The sequence below is a fragment of the Protopterus annectens genome, chromosome 13.part0 (assembly GCF_019279795.1).
Source record: "Protopterus annectens isolate FY-2018-M chromosome 13.part0, PAN1.0, whole genome shotgun sequence".
Classification (NCBI taxonomy): Eukaryota; Metazoa; Chordata; order Ceratodontiformes; family Protopteridae; genus Protopterus; species Protopterus annectens.
In genome coordinates this window covers 414,990,194-415,012,296 of record NC_056747.1, presented here as the reverse complement: position 1 = coordinate 415,012,296, position 22,103 = coordinate 414,990,194, and positions in this window count along the sequence as shown.

The following is a 22,103-nucleotide window of genomic DNA, read 5'->3' as shown; positions in this document are numbered from 1 at the left end:
GATCTCTGAGGTTTTAACAGTATTTTAAAAAGAGGGGAAGCACAAACATCCTGTGAGAAATCTGTAGTGGCTGTAATCCCTCAAGACAGAAAAGACCTATCAGATTCAACTCCATGTGGCAAAGACAATAAGGTACACAGAAATTCAAGGATACATTTGGTATGGTAATAAAGGAAAACTGGTTTACTTGCAGACAGTATTATTTTATAACTGATAAAACCAGAAAAGGGTGCCTCACTGGTATAGTCAATTTTGAGACAGTTTCATGTCTTTTTGTGATGTAAAATTAATGAAGATAAAACAAAAGGCTATAGCTGTAAACACACATGAATTGGTTCAACAATACCCATATTTATAAGGAAGAAGACATTGGACTACAGGTTAGAGACTTGATTCCCATATCCAGGATTTATATTAGAGAAAAGAAGAAAAAGGAATAGGGAATCTTAAGTAAATGACTAAAAATGCTAGAGTTTTTAGTAGAATCTAGAACAGAAGCTGCTGTTAATAAAGGGATATTTAGTAAGGCATGTTAAATATTGCATGATAACTACAGGAATCAATCAGATGAGGTTAGAAAGGACTGGGAATAGAGAGATTGGATAAGCAATTCACAAAGAAACAATTAGAGGATATATGTATGGCTCTCAAATATGAATATGCAAAAAAGTCTAGAATATTTAGGCTTTTTGTTTAAAAGTATTTGCATAGGTATTTTTATACCCCGAGCAGACTCCGAATGATTTTTCCTCAGGTAGATTGCAAATGTTGGAGCAGAAAGAGGCAACTGGGAGCATAATTTAGAGTGTAATAAGTTGGAAGACTTTAAAAATTCCCTGCAAACTATTCTACCAGAAATACTGGGTGAACAAACTGGTATAACTAAGGAAATTACTTTTGGAGCTATGATACAGAATCCGAATCACCTAAATGTAGTAAGATGTTGCTGGCTGCCAAAAAAAAGCAATTACTAGAAAATGGAAATTAGTCTAAATCAACTCTTCTAGAATTAGTGAATATAGTAACAGGGATAAGACAACTATAAGTGGAATTTTTAGAAAAGAGTAGGAGCAAATTACATAGAAAAATGGGAACTGTGGGAACAGCACATGCAAAATAATGTTTTGGAGGATAAATGAGGTTAAAAGGAAGGCAGGAACTGAATGAGCTTTGTAATGTTTGACAATGACTGGATAGATTACAAGTGATGTATAATGTTTGCAACTGAAAATATGTCAATATGGTTTGTTTCATTTATATAAATGTATGATTGCCTCTGTCATAAGTGATAATTTAATAAAGATATTTCTTGTTAAAATAGAAGGATATGAGATAAAAATAGTGATGTACAACCAATCTACAGAAACGTCTCCAGGAATATATGATATTCCTGTAGAAGAAAATGATAAAGTTCTACAAGATTTTGTTTAACAATATTTTAAAAGAACAATAAGCACCAGGATTCTGGGAGAAAGCTGTGGCGGCTATAATACCTAAATATGGAAAAGACCCATCAGACTCGGCTCCATATAGGCCCAGTTCAATTTTAAACCATGATTGTAGAGTATTTGTTTATACTAGCTAAAAGAATGGCAAAGGTGTTACCAAAATTGATAGATATGGCTTAATATAGTTTTGTGGAGAGGAGCAAATATTTAACAACATTATCAGAACAATGATGATGCAGAATGTAAGAAAATACTGCTTTTGGTGGGGGGGTCTTGATGCAGAAAAAGCATTCTACATAGTAAGGTGGTATTTTATGAGTAGAGCAATGAAAGCATTTGTGTTCCTTGATGCAATAACAAGGTTAATTAGGAAGATGTATGAGGGATCAGAGGCAAAAATTAAAGTGGGGGAAGGTTCCTCTCTCATAAATTATGGCTGAAGAGAAGAACCAGGTAGGCGTGCCCTCTTTCCCCTGTGTTACTTGCATTATATTTATAGCCACTAGCAAGGACAATAAGGGACTTGGAAATTCAAGGATATATTTGTTATACTAATCCAGAAAAGTGGGCTTTATTTGCAGATGATATTTTGTATCTCATAAAACCAGAAAAGGGCTTCTCGGTGTTGTAGAACAGTTTGAGACAGTTTCATGTATTTTGAGATATAAAATTAATGAAGATAAAACAAAGGCTATAGCTTTAAATTCTCTACCCACACATGAATTGGTTTAGCAATACCCATATTTGAGGATACGATAAAATGAAGTATTTAGGATTACGGATTAAAAACAATTCTGTTATGGCAGATACAGATATGTGGGAAGAGACTAAAAAGATAATATAACAATTGAGAAACTGGAGGATCTTATTTTTGGATATGGATACCAAGGTATAAGCAGGAAAAAATATTTAGTCCCTTTAGTTTGTATACAGGTCAGGGATATTTTTTGTCAACCAGAGGAGAAGTGGTGGACAGTAATTAATACAGCTGAAGGATTTCATCTAGGAAGAGAAAAGGGAAGGGGTCAAGTAGAATAAACTGATCCTTCCAATAGACCAAGGTGGTTTAGGATTAGCTGATTTGAAGGGAAATTTTAGACCTACACATTTAAGGCTCCTATACATGATACGAACATAAACCTGAAATTCAAATCGGAAAGGGATTATGAAGCAGGGGAAAAATTCAAGAAATCAGGCGAGACTGGGTTTTGAATGCAGATCCTTAAGGAGATTAACAACAATTATACAGAATATTATAATAATAAACTAGCAGAGTATTCCAAAAATGAAGTCAACATGCAAATGGACAAAGGAGATTTTGACGATCGGGATGACTGCAATTAGAGGACAGAGAATAGGCAAGAGGGGGCTAGAATTTATTGGAGAAAACTGGCAAAGGATCCAATGTATTGGGAGCAAATACCTAGAAAGGGATGGGTAATAGAATGGAAGATGCCAAGAAGACATTTGCACTGGAGGTTACAAACTGTATTCTGTATCAAGGACTGATATCCGAGTATAGGCGAAGAAAAAGGGATAAGGAGAATCTGAAGAGAAAGATCTGCTCTGGTAGATTTTTTTAGCTGAATCTACAACAAAAACTACTGTTATTAGGTCATATAAAGTATGACTCCATAACTATAGGAATCAGAGTTGGTTAGAAAAGAATGGGAAGAGATACAAAAAATTCACAAGGAAACAATGGGAGGACACATGTATGGCTCCCAAATATGCAACAAAGTCTAGATGATTTATTGTTTTTGCTTGGCGGTATTTTTATACTGCGAACAGACACCAAATAATTTTTCTCAAGTAGATGATAAATGTTGGAGGTGTGATGGGGAGGAAAGAGGTAACTGGGAACATATGTTTTGGGAGTGTTATGAATTAACAGACTTTAAAAATTCCCTACAGAATACTGTCAGAAATATTAGGTGAGCAAATGTGTAACTATGGAAATTCTTTCTTTTTTTTTGTCTGGATACAGTATATGAATTTCTTAGCAAGACATTGTGAAGTTTAATTCTGGTGGCTGCCAAAAAAGGAATTATTAGAAAATGGAGATCAGAGTCTAAACCAACTATATTTTAAGTACTGAATGTTGCAACAGAGATAAAAGAACTGGAAGTGGGACCTTTAGAAAAGGGTAGGAGCAAATTACATAGAGAAAATGGAAATTGTGTGAAGAATACATGCAGAATGTTTTGGAAGATGAGTGGGGTAAGGCAAGTATTGATCAATTTATGTAATATTAGATTTATGATAATTATGCAAAACAATATAAGTGGAGTAACGTTTGCAACTGCAAATATGTTAATACAGTTTTCTTTTATGTAAATGTATGTTTGCCATCTCTTAATTGATAATTCACTAAAGCTGTTAAAAAAAAAAAAAAAAAATTTAAGGAAGTCTGTCATCCAGGAGCCCTTAAGGTTTTTTCAGATGTTACCATAATGGTGTGGTATATAAATGTATTCATGCTGACTCATCAAAAATTAATTTCAGTGAAAGAAAAAAATGAAAACTGTTCATCAAAACCACCTTCAACGAACAACTCAATTTTTTTTGCAGTGGGCAATCCCCCCCATGAACCCCCCTCAAGACTTATATATATATCAACTCTGAGGTTGCACATCAGTGAAGGAAGAAGTAAACTCCACTAACATTGAATGTAATTTTGGCAAACAGCACTCACTCTTTTTATGTTCACTAAAATTATATTCATTCACATAATGTGCACTAATATAAACAAAGAGGAGAGCTGATTGTATCATCTTTGCAAGCTGTGACAGCCTAAGAAATATCCTTTCACCTAGCCCTTCACACACCCAAAATCCATTCAAACCTGAACACTGCCTCAAACCAGCTAAGCAGATCCAGTGCTTACAATTAGTACTTAACTCAGTTACACTATCTTCCATGCCCCAATAAGAAGGTGGGGTAACAGCCACAGATGGATATGTTTGCCTCAGGGAAGGAGCACTACTTGAAGTTTTGTACTAGATTGCATGGGTAAATAAACCTGTGGACCATTAATGTTTCTCCTATGGGCCTACTCGGTGCTTCCTACCCATTCTCATAATTCCCAAAGTGCTTCATAAGGCCAGAATTAATGGAACAAAGCTCATTTTGGTAGTTCCCTCTGTGGCCCAGACAGCTGTTGTCCTACTCCTCTACGGTTCAGATGACCAGGAATGATCCATAGTGCTTCCTCAAACCTTTTACTTTTGAATGGTGTGATAATCATAGGTATATCCCAGTCTAAACAGCTTAACTGTAGCAGCAAAGATGGATCTCAGCCTGATCCTCTTTAAGGCAGTATCGTAGAAGAAGTGCTGATTATGTAGCTGGTAAGAAGGCTGAGAAATTAAATGTCTTTTCAAGCTAAATGGAAGATAATTTCCTTATTGTATGAATTTGGTGGAGGTGGCATCACCCTACTAACAATAAGCCAGAATCCTTAATATTCCCACAGAGCTCTTCAGTAAGAGCCTCTTAAATGCCTTATTTAAGGTACGTCTACATGTCATTATAGGTTGTTTCCCACCCACCCTTTTACACATTCAGCAGTGAAATTATTTCTACACTTAATTATCCAGTACAGCAGTCCCTCCTTGTTTGAACCTTTACTTTTGTCCTAGAAAATCTTATCTTACTGCACTGTGAGCCCAGCTTCTCAGTGGCACCTCAGATGTGCTTCACTGGGATTGTCACTAAAACTGTATTCTCTATTTTTTTAATTTTTCCAAGTCTTCTTTGTTTCTAATACCATGACGGGAGTGGAATCCATTCCTAAGTCAAAGTATGATTAAAGTTCATGAAATTAGTATTGTTTCAATCTTAGATGTTGGCCATAAGTGCTCTTCACAGCATCCGTAATATGCCCAGTAGTGACTCCTGCAATTCATACTGAGTTACATGTATTGGTTAACATATCAAAGTATGACTGTAAATTCTTTTTTTATATATATATATATATATATATATATATATATATATATATAAAACCCATTGCTCCTACTACTATTGGAATTGTCTGGGTATCCTTCTTCCACATTGTCCTCATTTCTGCCTGCAAATCCTGGTATTTTGACTTTGTGTCTGTCTCTGTACATAAGACTATAGTAGCTGAGTGTAGCAATTTCAGTGATCAATGTTACTTTTGTATTCTTTTCATGGACTACTATTTCTGTTTTTCTCCCATCTATTTTTTGAACTGTTGATAATGGGTGATCCCATGGGATATAAACATCATTTTCTATAATGCTTTGTGGCTTATGTTTCCACTGTTTTTCAGCTACTTCAGTATTATGATGTTTGCACAATCCCCATTGCAGCAGTCTTGCCACATTATTATGCCTTTCAGTTTACAGTCCTCCTGCCATTAGTGTATCAAAACAAGCAACAAGATATGTGACTGTTTCCAATTCTGTTTTACAAAATCTACATTTGTCTGTTTCTCCCACATGTTCAATGGACTTTATAAACCAACATGTAGATAGCCCACTGTCTTGGGCTGTCAATATTAACATTTTGTATTTTGGTTTAAATTCACCTCTCCTTAACCATTCCTGTGTTCAATCCTGATCAGTGTGTGTTTGTTCCAAGAGTTTCTATACTTGCAGGTATATGTATGCATTTTCCACATTTCTTGCCTTCTCATCTGATCCTTCACCTTATATTCTTTCTTTTGTTTTTTGGTGCACACAGTTGCTGGCTGATTTTTATCTACTTCTGGTTTGATTTTCATTCCTGCTTGACACCTATATGCTTCTGCTAAACTAAGCAAGGGAAGTCATTGTAGACTTATTCTCATATTTTAAAACTTTCACTACATTTGGGTTTTGTGGGGTTAGCTGATAATGTATGCAGTCCTGTGACTGCAGCTCTATACATGTAATCAATTTTGAGGAGGCCCATACCTTCTTCAGAAGGGGGAACATAAAGTCTTGGTATACACCAGTGTTTATAAATCATTTGGTAAGCATGAATAATTTTTCTTGTTTTCCTGTCCAACCAATCCAACACCTTTTGAGGCCAGTCAGTCACTCCAAAACTGTAAGTTAGGACAGGATGAGCAAATTGGTTTATAGCTTGGACTTTGTTCCTAGATGTCAATGCTGTTTTCAGTATTGATTTTAGTCTTCTAATATTCCTTACTACGTTTTATTCATGTTTTATTGTTCATCCTTCATCAATTCCCAAATATTTATATACTCTCTCTTGCTCAAGTTCTTTTATATCACATTGCTGTCCCAAACTGATGTTTTCTTGGTGCTGCAGTTTTCTTGGATTAAAGATTGCTTTTACACATTTATTAAGACCAAATGACATTCTTATAACATCTGAAAAAGTTTTGAGCACTTGCAGTTGTGCTTTCAGTTCCTCATCTGATGAACTGCACAGTTTTAAATCATCCACAAAAGGAGGTCTTTACACTTTGTTGTTTTCTGTGAGCCAAATTGTAGCCATGATTTAATCTGTACAGTAGACAGCTTAATGGGTTAAGGGCGAGACAAAGGACGAGAGTTGCCCTGGAATATCCCCGTTTGATTTTTTTATCTGTGAAATAATAATTTGTCCTTTATCACAGTTCAACTGTAAAATGGTTTGCCACTGTTTCATGGTCGCCATAATGTAATCTATCAGTGTAATGTGTATCTTAGGCATTCTTTTATCCATGAATGTGAGACACTGTCAAATACTTTTTTTGTAGTCTATCTATGTCATACTTAGATTCTTCCCCTTTTTACAGTTCTCCATTATGACTTTATTTAATAACAAATAATCCTTTGTTCCATATTGCTTTCTTTGTTACTCTTTTATTCCATTGCCATGATAAGAGTTTTCTTCTAAATGAATATAAACTCTGTCAGCATCAATTCCAGTGTATAGTTTATATGCCATTGGAAGGCAAGTTATTAGGTCTATAGTTTTTAGGATAGCTTGCAGGCTCATTCTTGGGTAGGAGTATTGTTTTTCCTGTTAACCAGGTTGGTGTCTGTTTGGGGTATGCATATAAATAGTTCTTATTCGTGGCTAAAGCTTCAAGTAAAGATGTTAATACTTTTAGCCAAAAGTTAGGGAATGCATCTGGGCCTGGGGTTTTCCAAACAGGAGCGTTTCTTAACTTTGTTTCAATCTCTCTTAGCATTACTTCATCCCATTTCATATCCTGTACATTTGAACTTCTTATTCTTTCTTCTATTTAGCATCTTTATTATGTTCCACAGGATCTTCATAGATATTTCTCCAAAATGTATCTTATTTCTTCTTTTTTGGTGGTGGTTCAATTCCTTTGGCCTTGTGTCCCAGTTCTCTACAAAACTTTCCTTTATATTTATCTGCATATCTTCTAAGTTTTTTCTGCTTGTGGTAATATTTTTAGTTTATTTGCAGTAGTGCACGATAGAGCCTGATCTGCTCTACTGCGGTGCTGGTGCTGTGGTAGCGTTGTCGCCTCACAGTAAGACGTTGTCCTGTTCGATTCTCAGCTAAAGCGTCTTCTGTGTGGAAACATGCGTGAATGGGCATACCTTTGTTGAAGGTTGTGCATCAGGGCTGGCAACCCACTACTGCCAATCATTAGCGGACCGGAGTTCCGTTGTGGCGACCCCTAACCGGGAAAAGCCGAAAGATACAACAAGAGCCTGATCTGCTCTGATACTGCACATTGCTTTTATCATGTCTTATCTTTGAGTATTTTTGTTGATTTGTTCCCACTTCTATATTCTTCTAACAGTGACACTTCTTGTCTTAATTGCTTCATAGTTTTCTGTATTCAATACTTTCATGATGGCATTTGATTTCTCCCCTTTCTTTCCTGCCCTGTGTTTTTGTGATAAAACTTTATCTGTTATTAGTGTAGCTGCACAGTAACTTATTTGTTTTATCAAACTTCTAACGTTTTAGGTTTTGTTGATTTTCTGTAGTCTGTTTCTTTTCATTGATCGTAATATGTCTGTCCATCTTTATTAAATCAAGCAAATCATCTCTTAGATCATTTTCTTCTAAACTGAGGGCAAATTATTTGTGTTCTATTTCTTGCAGGCATTCTATTGAAAGTCCTAGAGGATCTTCCTGTGCCATATTCTCTTCAGTTTCATCATGTGTCATCCGTTGTTCTTTCATATGGGAACTCATTGGCCTATCACTCCACAACATTGACTGCATTAAAGTTGCCAGTTTCCTCTTCCTTCCATTGCTGTACAACTCCCACTGAACTTTTGTACTGGTTTCCTATGGAAGACTCCAAATTATCTTCATATGGCAACTGATTAAATATTTCCCACTCCACTGGTTTCACCTTAATTTGGGGATCCATTGCTGTATCCTCCTGTGATTTTATCAAAGTTAGAGTTTCTACACAAAATCCTTCACTTCACAGGTAATCCATAACCTCAGTTTATATTTCTTTAACTTCTCCATTACTAATCCTCTTTTCTAGTTTTCCTCTGTTTTTTTTTTGTAATATAAAATTTCCATATCTGGATGCCTTTGCCTGTATTTCTCTTCAAGTATCTTTGGTGCTGCTCTTTTTGTATTTATTAGTTTTGCTTTCTCCTTTGCATAAATATTGCAGCATATTAAAGCTCTTTGTTTCCCATGTCCATATTTCTTCTTCAGATGTCTCCTCCTGTTTCTCCTTATTTGGGGGACTCATTGTTTCATCATGTTGTGATATAACTTTTGTTAGACTTTCTACACTAAATCCTTCACTTTGAGGGTATTCCATAACTTCAGCTTCTATTCACTAGCAATTTTTCACATCTGGATGCCTTTGCTTTGCTACTCTCCTTTGCTTGCTGATTTATCATCTCTCCATTTGGATCCCTACTCTCCTTTGCTTGCTGATTTATCATCTCTCCATTTGGATCCCTACTCTCCTTTGCTTGCTGATTTATCATTTCTCAATTCTGACCCCTACTCTCCTTTGTTTGCTAATTTATCTCTCCATTCTGACCCCTACTCTCCTTTGTTTGCTAATTTATCTCTCCATTCTGACCCCTACTCTCCTTTGTTTGCTAATTTATCTCTCCATTCTGACCCCTACTCTCCGTTGATTGCGGAATTATCATTTCTGCATTCTCTACTCTGGGGCTATGCTGATGATGACACATTTAACTTCTGGACTGGCCTTCAGAGTGTACATTGGGTATTCTGTGAGCATACCTTCTCCCTACTTGACATTTAGACCAGCACCCTGCATATATGGAGGGGCTGTTGATGCCATGCTGGAGTTTTTTTTTTTTTTTTTTTATCACAAAGTAGACACCAGTTTAGTCACTCATTGTCAAGTCTCATCAAGGCAAATTTAGTGTGCAATAATTATCAGGTTTGGGATCTTTTTCTGTTTTGGAATGTCAAAATTGTTTATCACAATTACAGATCTGAGTTAAAATTGAGTTTAATTCATACCAGACATTAATTTGCTAAAGTTTTCAAGGTCTATGGCATACCCTGAGAAGCTCTCAAAGTGCATGCAGAAGACCATTTCAACTCCAGGGCTTTCATTTACATTTTCATCCTAGGGGCAAACACCACCAGAGTGTTCCTGCCCATACTTTACAAGCTTTAAGACACCCACACAAATTCTGAACATTAGGACCAGAAATTTCACAGGTAACAACTTTATTTTATTGAACAATCCATAGTTCACTAATAGACAATTCTTAACAGCTTTATCGTATTAAACAATACATGTTTTTCTGCTTTAAAGCTTTTGCATTCTCTTTGATTCATATATATTTTTTTGTAATTATTCCATTGTTTAGATCTTGCATTTCCGTATCTGCCTGTCGGACAGAATTTTTGTGAATCCTCTAATTTGTCTGCATCTAATCACTTTTTTCTTTGTATTGCCACCATGATTGTCATTTGTTTATAAATGATCTTTTTGCTTCAGTTGCCACACTACTAATATTTTATTCATTATTTCTCCGATTCTGTCTCAGAAGTTGATTCTTTTCTTATTTTCACTTATTGCTTTTTTATTAGTCAGTAGTTGGCTCATTAGTACCCAAGGCTGGTTAGACTCCTCAGAAGCCCAATCATATCTTAACTAAAACAAGTGTGTGTAGATATATATAAATAAAGAGAGAGTGTATAATGATTTATCTAACACACCATCTAAACACAAATCATCAGTTCATCTAATGCACATTTAATCTAAAATACACTTAGTCGAGTCACATTACATCTAAAATTTCAGATACTGCAAATAATTCTCCAAAACTTTTTTTGCAGGACAGCCACACCATCGTAATTAAATATTCTATCTCTACATTTGCACAACCATGGAGAAAAGAAAAAACTCCTCAAAGAGTGGATCACTGTTAAGTGCACAAACACAAATTTCTGGAGACAAAGATACAAGACAACAGTGGGGACAAGCAAGGCACAAATACTAATCATCATTCATTTGCATTGCAATTTCTATAATCAAACACACCAACATTCATTTTTATCAAATGTGATTCTGTCATTTATGTTTTTGATCAATTGTGACAAAATATGTCATAGATAATGTGTATATATTTATTTGTCACATAGAAAACTAGACACCACAACTTCCAAAGCAGCAATTTATTGCCTGTGCAGTCTGTTCGACTCAGCACAGCTCCAACAAGATAAACACTTCCAATAGAATAAAAAAAAAACCAGTCACAGATGCTCACAGAGCATGAAGAATAAATCCACTGGCACAAGTGTATGCACGCCAAATCAGTTGTAAATCCACAAGCTACAAAATAGAAGTTAAGCGCTTTCATCTAACCAAATGTCAGGCTTCCTCAGAACAATGTTATAACTTCTAAGTCCTACTAATATAGGTGCATATATTCAAATGAGCCAATAGTAATGCCTCAATCAACTCTGACAGCAGTTTTAAAAAGACATACCACATTTCACAAATAAAAACACATTTAAAAGCATGTTCCATATTACAACATACAAATATAATCCCAGTAATGTATAAATACTGCAAAGAGATTTTATTTACAAAATATATTAACCATTGTCATAATTTAGCAGATCTCATTTTCAAGACACTGGAAATACTAATGCAGTCATTTAAGCCAGGGGGCTTTCCAGCATAGTTTTATCTGCCAGTATAGTTCCCTATACTCCAGCTTACATTCCCAATTATCTCCCCTGGCATCACCCACTATCTGTTCTATAACCTTAAAATTATAGTTAGGGCAATTTAACGTGTGTTTGTAGAGTGCACTGGTTTCCTTTTGTTTGGAAATGTCATAAAAATGTTTATATACCCTTCTCTTGAAATTCCTTTCTGTTTTCCCAAGATAGAAACTGGAACATGATCCACACACTACTATATATACCACCCCAGCACTGTTACAAGTGTAATAACCATTACATCTAACCTTGTAGTTCTTAGATGTTAGAACATTTTCTTGTTTTCCAAGAATAAACCTACATTGATTACACCTGTACGTACTCTTCTTACTTTTGGTACCCTTATTCTTATGTATAATACCTTTCTCAAACCTCTCCTTCAAATTAGAATATCTTTTTCTAATAAATTGTGGAAAATCCAGAATCCAACACCCTGTTTCCACATGTATTTTAAGTACAGCCCAGTGTTTTCTAATAATCCCCTCAACTTCCAAAGAATTACTAGTAAAGGTGTGTACAAAAGCACTATCATGTTCTACTTGGTAGAAATAACACTACCCTTACCTAACAATGGAGGATATTTGGATTCCCTTTCCCTAATAACCTCATTTGCCAAGATTTCAACCATGACCATGGGATATCCCATTTGAATGAATAATTCCTTAATAAATGTCACTTCATCTTTGCACATCCCATCATCACTACACATTCTCAAGGCCCTGATAATCTGACCCTTGACTATACCCTTTTTTTGATAAAATGGGTGACTACTCTCATAATGAAGATATGAGTTAGAAAATGTGTTTCCTAAAAATGGCAGACTGAAAACATTTTTTGTTTGAATCCTTATGTAATCTAACATCCAAGTAATTGATCTCCTGAAGGGATACAGTGTGGGTAAATTAAAAAAAGGGTGGTACTGTTAATGTACACCAAAAAGGCAGCTAATTCCTCAATAGGTCAATACCCAAAGAATATAAATATCATCTAGGAATCTTGTATAAAATGTTATGTACATGAACCAATTGGATTCCATAATGTACTTTTTCTCCCAATGGTATAGTACTAAGATGGCATATGGGGGGCACATGCCACCCCCATAGCCACACCACTCTCCTGCAATAAGCCATGCTTATTACCATTAAAAAACATATAATTGTGTTGCAATGTAGTTTCTAAAAATTCCATGATCAAGTTGATAGTATTAGCATCCAAATATCTGACTTCTGTCAATATTTCCTGGAACCATTCTAGACCTAACCCGTGTGGAATACTAGGGAATAATTCAACCACATCAACTGTAACCTTAATTACTGTATCACTGTATTTTTTCCTTGTCATATTAATGAGAAAATCCCATGAATCTTTGGTAATATGCTTTAATGTACCGACAAATCTCTTAAGATGGTAATCTACAAATATGGCCAATGGTTCCGTGATATACCCTGCCCCAGACATTATTGGTCTAAAGACCAATTTATCTGTTCCCTTGTGCGTTTTCGGTATTCCCGAATATTACCGGAATATGTGGTTTGTCCACATATAAGTTGTACATCATCTTATCAATTGCTCCCTGTAACAAATGGTCCTTTAAATAATACTGAATCTTTGCGCACGCCACATTAATCTCATTTTTGGATGCCAAACTATATTTCTCCTCATCATTCAGAATTTCTAACATTTTTGTTTCATAGTCAACCATATACATAAGCACCACTCCTCCCCCCCTTTATCAGGTTTCATAATTCTAACCTTATTTTGAATTAATTCCTGAATCAAATTTTCTTCCAGGGGAGTTAAATTCCTCCCTGTTTCCTTATAATTCTTATTGTTTCTAATATCTTACTCCACTATCTCTCTGAATATTCTCAAAACAGGGTTGGGGGGTTAAAAGTACTGGGTCTTCTCAAATCTTGCACTTGCCTATTACTTCCTTTAAAAAACACTTTGAGGTTCAACTTTCTCAAGAATAACTTGAGGTCCACCAGGGTATTAACCATGTGTATTTCTCACATCTCATAAAGTGATTTCATAAAGCTATTTAAGTATTACTATTCCCTGACCATTTCTAGTATCCTTAGTTTCCTTGTTACCATTTTATTAGTGGGTATGTTCCTTAATTTTTTTAACTCCCTTCTCTTCCTCCTGTTGCCTTACTTTTTGTCCTAACCATTTCTATACTCTTGGTGAGTTTTCAGACTAGTTCTGTTACATTCTTCTTAAGTGCTCATTTACCTTTCTTTTACACTGTTCTGTCATTTTCTTTCCTTCATATATTCACCTTCCCTCTTTCAAACTATTTTAAGTCAGTCCCACAGGATATTGTCTACTTATGGCTTTCCATATGTTCTTTCAGTTACTGATGTGTATTCTTTAAATTCCCTTTTTACACAGCCCCAAGCTTCTACCATACATTCTTCAAAGTCATCAGTCTCAGCCAGGAAGTGCATCAATTTGTCATATGTACTGCTTTTTGAAAGAATTTGTCTGACATATATGTAGGAAAGCATCATTGTCTGTCTATGTTAATAAATTCTGGTATCTTGAGCTGCACTACCAAAACTGAATGATCAAAATTATTAGTGGGTTAGCTTCTATATTCATAAGTATGTAAACAAGTTCTTGTGACAAAGAAAATCTTATTTAGTCTGGCTTAGTTTCCATATTAGGGGAGAAATATGCATAATTCTTTCTCCTTCCCAGCAGGTATTAGGGTCTAAAATCTTAGTTGCTTTCTTAGTTCAGAAATAGCTAGAAGTCTTGGTGCAGGCCAGCTGTCAGGCAGGCACACCCATTTCCTCAAATTTTCAGCAATGAAGAACGTGAAAATCAAGCAACTACAAAAGTTAGCAGGTAGAGAGTATGAGGTTGTTGTGACCTTGTCAGTCATGTAGATTAACATTCTTACTTTAAAGTAGGATCAACTTCATGCTTCCTCAGTCTAACAAATTTTCAGCATCTTTAGCCCTCATATGATGTGTAGTCTCCCAAATGTCCTTTTGTTGGAGAAACAAAGTCAGGCCCATCCATTCCACAGAAAGGACAAAAATTTTCAGGTCTAGTTCATAAGTAGGTACTGGGCTATCTGCCCGAAGGCATATATTAGCCCAGCCACATTGTGCGGTATTCACCCGCCCCTTTGGTTAGTTCCCCAGTCCCTTGTTCTAGCAGCTAGTACCCTTGGCCCCTATCTAGTAGAGCTGTTGGTATGATCCCTGGTGTGAACTTTGTTACCCATCCACTCATCAAGGTTCCTCTTGAAGAGTGATAGTGAGGGGCTCTGTCTTATGTAGATCGGGACCTTGTTCCATAGCAAGGGAAGTCTGCGAAGGAAATCTATCCCTCCAGCATGTTCTATTCATTGTTGTGCTGAGGTTTATATCTCTAGAGCATGTAGCTCGAGTAGATTTGGTTTTGCTAAGATGGAGCATGTTCAACAGTTCTGGGTTGGACATGGCTCTGTATGTTAGACAGAGATCGCCTCTGAGAAGGCGGTATGCAACAGAGAAAAGCCTTAGTTTTTTCAATCGTGCTGCATAGGGCAACTGTTTGAGGCCAGTAATCCTCTTAGTGAGGTACCTCTGTGGTCTGTCCAGCTGCTGGAGATGCCTAGCCAGGTACATTCCAAATGGTGCATTGTACTCAATAATGGGTCTGATGAGGGAAGAGTAGAGGGGCACCACTACATCCTTAGATCTTGATGCAAACCCTTTCATGATCAGATGGGTCACATAGAAGGATTTTCTTACCACCTTGGCAACATGGTTATCAAAGGAAAGCTGACTATATACTTGGGTCCCTAGATCCCTTATTACTTCTTCAGATTTCAAGGGGTTACCTCCTATGTGGTAGTTTGCAGGTACTCTGTTTTTTCCAAAGGGGATTACTACACATTTTTTAGCATTTAGCTTGAGACCATGGCTTTGACACCATGCATCAGTCTCATTAAGGCCCTTCTGGAGGATATCTATGTCGGCCGGAGACTCTATTATAGCACCCAGTTTGCAGTCGTCCGCAAACTTGGTCAGCCACAGCCCTTCAGTGCTTGCCTGTACTTCTGAGAAGTATATGCCAAACAAGAGGGGCCCCAGGACAGAGCCCTGAGGCACACACCGCTCATTACTGGTCTGAATTCGGACATAGATCCCGCTACTCTTACTTTGTGGGATCTGTCTGAGAGCCAGTTTGTGATCCATCTTGTAACGTAAGGGTTTATGCCCGGGTTGGTGAGTTTATCAATAATACCCGAATGGGGAATGGTGTCAAATGCGTTAGCAAGGTCAAGGTAAGCCGTGTGTACCTCCTTTCCCTTATCTATAGCCTGAGTAACTGTCTCAAAGAAGTCCACCAGGTTCAGGAGGCATGATCTGCCCTTGACGATGCTGAACTGTGTGGGGTCAAGTGTTTGGAGGTTCCTAATCTCTCCATTTATGAGTTCCATAATGACTTGCTCCATTGCCTTACAGATCCGACTAGTCAGGCTTATTGGTCGGTAGTTCCCAGGGTCGGTTGTGGGCCCACCCTTGTGCAGCGGAACCACCGTTGCTGTGCGCCATTCTATGGGCACATATCCTGTCGAGAGGCTGAGACTAAACAGGGTATTCAGATGCGGGGTTAATTCATTTTAGAGCTCGCGTATGACACAGCCTGGGACACCATCTGGTCCCATAGTTATTGTCTGGCATGAAACCCCTATCAGCAGATTTGTTTCCCTGGAAGGGTGAGAGTCAGATATGAGGGAGTAGTCTATCTTGCCAGTCATACAATCCCTACCCACAGCATACATGTAGAACATAGCCACTCCAGCCCAGTAGCTCCCCACTACCTTTGTGGCACCAGCAGTGCTTGGGAGTCAAACCATCACTCTCCAATCCTTCCAGCTTCCAAGCTTCTAATCAAACTCTATCATTTGGCATGTAGTTTGGGCTTTATCATTTTACACTAGAGGACAAGGATGTACTTATTCCACAATCTTAATACCCAGCTGTCTGGAAGTCTCTAGAGGAAGGCAGTGGGTTCATGGTATTGGCTGTAGCTGCAGTATGCAGGCCTCTCAGAAGACCCCACCAATGTCAGGGCTGGAGACAACTTTGCAGCTGCCTAAGAAAGATATCTGCACTATTACTGGTTTGTGGGCTCCTCCAAAATTAGTTCAGAGTGCAGAATTAAGACTTGCGTTGGTTCATTATAACCATGAAGACCTGTTCATTAAGTTAATGGGTTGGGCCTTCCCAAGAGCAGGCATCACCACCACCTCCTGTGTTGTGCAGTTTGATTATACAGTGCTCACAGAGGAGAAAATCATGGCCCAGAAAAGAATTAACACTTAGTCCATGCACTCCTGAAACAAAGGCATTTCCCTTCTATCTGAACGGTGTTCTCCATCCAGTTCTTCAGAGTCTGGTCTTAAGGGGTGGGTTTGAGAATGCAAATATCCTCCAGTATGGGATATAGCATGGCTGATTAGGTGACCACCTTTTCAGGCTCCCCAACACAAGATATTAGGTGACTATCATTTTGGGCTCCTCACCACAAGATGTCTTCAACAATTCTTTGAAATTAATGGGAGACCAAAGAAATAAAATTATGTTCTTCAAGAAGAGATATCAAGACCTAGTGGGCATGGAAGGCCCCAGGCCACTTGTTTTTCCACCCATACTTCCTGCATGTGAGGACACTTTTAATTCAGCTTCCTTAAATCTGGATTCCCAGGCACCTACCCACCCCCCCAAAAAAAGGTACTGAAAATTTGAATAGCTGTATAAAAGCCCTATGACAGACTAGCAGTATTCACTTTGAAGGCCATCAGAAGAGTTCAAGCTGCCTGTAGCTCCCTGATGACAAGGATAGCAGGATACTGAGCCACTCAGTGGGGTAGGAGGGGGTGTATATAACTTTGCCACTATGGCTCCTAGACACATTTGATTGTGCAACATCATGCACATTTTCCTAGCCCCTTGCTCTGAATGACATGTATGTTTTTTAAGAAAGTGCCAGCCTTGTAGTGGGCTTCATGGCCGCCTGCTCTCAAGATAGGTGAGTCTGCATCACATTCTCTTTTTCACCATTATTCTTTCACAGGTTCCTCCAGCACTGGAGATTGTAGTTCATTCCATGTCATCTGATCAGAACTTCAGAAGTCTGTGCCACGGAGTGACATTTGTCTTTCAGCTGTTATTTCATCAGACTTAAGTGCTTGCCACAGTACCACAAACCCAAATGCACAAATTTGTCTCCAAATTTACTTGTTTTTTTATCTTCTTTGGGGGGGGGGGGGTTTACTTTCTGGTGCTCTTTTCAAGCTTTTGTTCAGTTTTTAATTTGCTATTTTTTTTTGTATTTCACATTTCTTCATGATACAGCCACATTTAACTTGGAAGGCAAAATTGCTCTGTGATGTCAGAATTGTACCAGTATCTATCAGCAACTTGTTTTGTTAGTTTTAGTTAAAAGAGGCAATACAGTAATTTTTCACATTGACTGTGATACCTTTTACAAAAGGCTGTTTGGTGTATAGAACTACTTTCCTGTCCATAAATCTTTTTTTTATATTTTACTTCATGAAATTAGACAAATGTATAAAGTATAGGTCATAACTGTTGAAAGCAGTTTAAAACAACTTGGATTTTGAAGTGCGTGTGTATATACATATATATATATATATATATATATATATATATATATATATATATATATATATAGGTTACCTATTAGAAAATCGAAGTTACAGAACTATGAATACCATATGGTCTACATCATGATCGAAGTTCCGTAACTTTGAAATTAAAAAAAAAAAAGACAACATACCCTTTTGGGTTAAAGCAGGGGGCAAGCCCCCCTGCACCCTCCACAGCCCCCGCTACTTAAATATACCAATTCCGAGAGTACTTTAATGAACTATGATGCAGAAAGGGGTATGGGAGGTGCAAGGGAGCTTGCCCCCTACCTACACCCTTTACTTTTTCTTTTTTTTATGTTATTTTTGACAAATTCGAATTTCCAATTGTTCGATCATTAAAGGACGAGCTTTAGTGATTCGAACAATTGGAAATTCAATGTTCCAATAGGAACCCATATATATATATATATATATATATATATATATATATATATGTGTGTGTGTGTGTGTAAATGTATATGTAGAGGTGTGTGTGCGTGCGTGTATATATGTATGTGTGTGTGTGTGTATATATATATATATATATATTTAAATAAATATGGTGTGGCTGTATTACACACACACACACAACTTTGCTGTGTGTGTACTACTGAGTCAAAGCCTCTTTTCAGAAGAATATTGGTGAAAAAGGACTTCCAAGATGGCTGCACAACTGATCGACAGATTAACATCAGCTCTTCCAGTATGAAAAAAGAAACTGAGAGATAGGGGCCAGGAACTCTGACACTTTTAATAAATTCAGTTACTGGATATTAAGTACACTGCCCAGATGACTGCAAGGAAGAACCTAAAACAGCCTGAAAAAAATCAACTATGAAAAGTGAAGAGAAATGCACTAACTGGGAAGAATCTTATAGCTGTTCAGCAAAAAGCAGTTCAAGTTCCAGCTTTGGTGCAAGACATTGCTTCCAATAATCTAGAGGAAAAAATAAGTCAAATGTACCCAGACCTGATTAAAATCAAACAAAACATTGAGGGGTTACATCAACTCAAATAACAAAAGGCTGGAAAAATGGAAGAAGCTTTAAACAAATATTTACATGAACTGATAAAACTGCAAAAATTAAAGATCCAAATGAAGAAAAGGATGGCTGAGTATGAGACTGTTTAAGAACAGATGTTTCAAAAAATGATAGTAATGGAGGACTGAACATGAATGAAAACCTGAGGTTTTCTGCTGTACCAGACAAAATGGAAGGAGCAGATTGTATTAAGTTTATGAAGGCACAAATAAGCAGGTGGACTGGTATTCCACACAGGATTTGTTAATTGAAAGGGCACATTGTGTGAATGCTCCAAACCTGGCCATGAGAAAGCAGCCAAGACCTGTATTAGTAAAGATGTAATCCTACCATGAATACGAGTTGATCCTGACAAAACTGTGCCAAAAGGAAAAAGTATTACAAGTTTTGAGTCAGTACAGTGCATGTGGAAAGTGATTATTTTCTGTACACTAGGCAGAAGAGAAGCAAATTTATTCCAGCAGTCAGGGAATGTCAAGAGAGAGGTATGAGATTCAAGGTGCTGTATCCAGCTATCTTCAGAATTTTTTTTCTGTAAGATCAAAGTAATTTTTTTAAATTCAGGACAGGCTAAAGAGGAAATACAAAGTTTGTTCAACAAAAAAGTGAGCCATCAAGCAGAAAGGGACTCTGTTTTTCATTCTTCAGATACTAAAGCACATAGAGAGACTTTGTCAGTGAAGCTTTTTCCAGTGTTCCAAAAGAAAATGCTTGAGAGATAGGGAAAATCACAGGAATTTACTAGAATAATCAAGAGTACCTTGGAATTGAACCAGAGTCTGGAGTTGAGAGGTGGAGGTGAACAGTAAGAAGACCAGAAACACAGAAATTAGTGAATAAGTGTAAGATTACAAAGCAACAGTTGCATTTATGAAACATGAGTGTACAAGAAAAAATGGAAAGACGTTTGTTGACTCTGTTAAACTTGAGGAGGACTGAAAGTCATCTGTCCCACTTCATGTCATTAATGTTTGGAAGGACGCTAAGAGAAAGGAAAGAGGAAGGAAAAAGGTAACTGTAAGTAAAACAATTTCTGTTCTTAATAGTATTTTTATAAACATTTTCATGATATAAATTACATGTTATATAGTAAAGCATTTTAAGATATTGTATGTGATAAAGATACTGAAGTAAATGTTTGCCTTTTTTTCTTTCTTCTTTATTAGTATTAAGAAATGTAGGCATCATAGTGCAAAAAGATAAAGAAATGCTGGACAAGCATGTTTACACTAATAGGCTGTAATCATGGGTTGTGAAAGAGAATGGGTTATAAACATGCACAGCTGATAATATACAGTGGATATAAAAAGTTTACACACCCCTGTTAAAATGCCAGGTTTTTGTGATATAGAAAATGAGGCTACAATAAATCATTTCAAAACTTTTCCCACCTTTAATCTGACCTATAACTTGTACAATTCAATTGAAAAACAAACAAATCTGTTAGGGGAAAAATATAAAAATAAATAAAACTTACACTAAGCTGGTTGCATAAGTGTGCACACCCTTAAACTAATAATTTGTTGAAGAACCTTTTGATTTAATTATGACATTCAGTCTTCTTGAGTAGGAGTCTATCAGCATGGCACATCTTGACTTGGTAATATTTTCCCACTCTTCCTTGCAAACATGTTTCAAATCTGTCAGATTATGAGGGCATCTCTTGTGCACAGCCCTTTTCAGGTCACCCCACAGATTTTCTATATGATTTAGGTCTGGGCTCTGGCTGGGCCATTCCAAAACTTTAATTTTCTTCTGGTGAAGCCATTCTTTTGTTAATATTGATATATGCTTGGGGTCATTGTCATGTTTAAAGGTGAAATTCCTCTTCATCTTCAGCTTTCTAGCAGATGCCTGAATGTTTTGGGCCAAAAGTGACTGGTATTTGAACTGTTCATAATTCCCTCCACCTTGACTAAAGCCCCAGTTCCAGCTGAAGAAAAGCAACCCCAAAACATGATACTGCCACCACCATGCTTCACCGTGGGGAGTGGTGATCTTTTGGTGATGCAAAGTTTTGTTTTTGTGACAAACATACCTTTTAGAATTGTGGCCAAAAAGTTCAATCTTGGTTTCTTCAGACCATAACACATTTCCCACATGCTTTTGTGAGACTTGATGTATTGTTTTGCAAATTTTAGTTGGGCCTGGATGTTTTTCTGTGTAAGAAAAGGCTTCCATCTTGTAAGCCTACCCCATAGCCCAGACATATGGAGAATATGGGAGATTGTTGTCATGTGGTACACAACCAGTACTTGCCAGAAATTCCTGCAGCTCTTTCAGTGTTGCTGTAGTTCTCTTGGCAGCCTCCCTGACCAGTTTTTGTCTCATCTTTTCATCAATTTTGGAGAGACTTCCAGTTCTTTGCAATGTCACTGTTGTCTCATATTTTCTCCACTTTTTGATGGCTGTCTTCACTGTGCTCCATGGTATATCCAATGCTATGGAAATTGTTTGGTACCCTTCTTCTGACTGATACCTTTCAACAATGAGATCCCTTTGATGCTTTGTAAGCTCTCTGTGAACCATGGCTTTTGCTGTAGCAGGCAACTGAGTACATGTCAGGAAAATCCTACAAGAACAGCTGAACTTTATTTGGGGTTAATCAGAGTCTTTTTAATTGATGGCAGGTGTGTACCCAAGAAGACTGGCTGCTGCAGTTAAATTAAAATGTGCTGCAACAAAGTATTAGTTTAAGGGTGTGCACACTTATGCAACCAGCTTATTGTACGTTTTTTATTTTTTATATATTTCCCCTAACAAATGTTTTTTCAGTTGAATTGTACAGGTTATAGGTCACATTAAATGTGAGAAAAG